The following is a 945-nucleotide window of genomic DNA, read 5'->3' on the forward strand; positions in this document are numbered from 1 at the left end:
GGTTCTGATATCTGCAGTACAGATGGCTAGAGGCAGACCATTTGATTCTGACGCGTCCGGCAGTGGTTCGCGTGGAGGTCATGGCCCTGGACGCAATGCCCATGGACGAGGAGGGTCGATCCCTCGTCCTTCGTCAGGTACGTCTAGGGCTTCGTCATCTGCTCAGCGACCAGTACTGCCGCCATCACATCCTTCTTCAGGTACGTCTGGGGCTTCATCCTCTGCTCAGCGTCCAGTACTGCCACCATCACAGCCTTTTGCTCCTTCCTCTTCTGCTCCTTCCTCTTCTGGACCAGTACAGACTCCACCAGCTGCACAGTCACCTACTGTGCAAGGTAATCATAAATGTCATAACTGTCATTTTAATTATATATTAATTATCTAAAAATTTATAACATTTGTCATTTCTTTTGAAGCTTCATCAGATCCACGTATCACCCTCAGTTTGGTAGCGGGACAGTAAGTACTTATTCAAATTTTCTGCAGGCATATTTTGTAATTATATTTTGTACTTATTCATAACTGTGATGCTTTCGTGTAATTATATTTCACTTCTGTTTTTTTTTCAGCATATATCCATCTTCTCGAGCAGCGAGGCAAATTTTGAAGATAATCAAGCTACAGCTGCATAAAGAAGGATACACATGGGATGCCGTACCACAAGAGGCGAGAGACTTTTATTGGGAGGAGTTCCAGGTACTCTTTGGTTTAAGTTATATCATCATTCAATGTTTACAATTCAAGATATATCCTTAGTGTTTAAACGCTATAAGTGATCTAATTTTTTTGCAGAAACATTTCATATGGGACGAGGCCATTACAGCTATGCTGAAAGTAGCCTGGGAGAAGATATGCGCCGATCGATACGCTGACTTCACCTATAGGATGAGAAGAAGCGGTAAGAAGCAGCAGTGCGTGTCTCAGGAGATATGGGAGAGCTGGCAA

At 43.6% G+C, this 945-nt stretch overlaps 1 long non-coding RNA gene across 1 annotated transcript; it reads left to right on the forward strand.

Annotated features, from left to right (window-relative positions):
* The first annotated feature begins 254 nt into the window (after positions 1 to 254).
* On the forward strand, positions 255 to 690 carry LOC149491651 (uncharacterized). Its single transcript, XR_016319347.1, has 3 exons — positions 255 to 335; positions 417 to 459; positions 570 to 690. It is a non-coding gene; the product is annotated as an uncharacterized LOC149491651 (long non-coding RNA).
* The last annotated feature ends 255 nt before the right edge of the window (positions 691 to 945 follow it).

Source organism: Jatropha curcas, unplaced genomic scaffold (assembly GCF_041381405.1).
Source record: "Jatropha curcas cultivar XTBG-Jc1 unplaced genomic scaffold, XTBG_Jcur_1.0 HiC_scaffold_988_pilon, whole genome shotgun sequence".
Classification (NCBI taxonomy): domain Eukaryota; kingdom Viridiplantae; phylum Streptophyta; class Magnoliopsida; order Malpighiales; family Euphorbiaceae; genus Jatropha; species Jatropha curcas.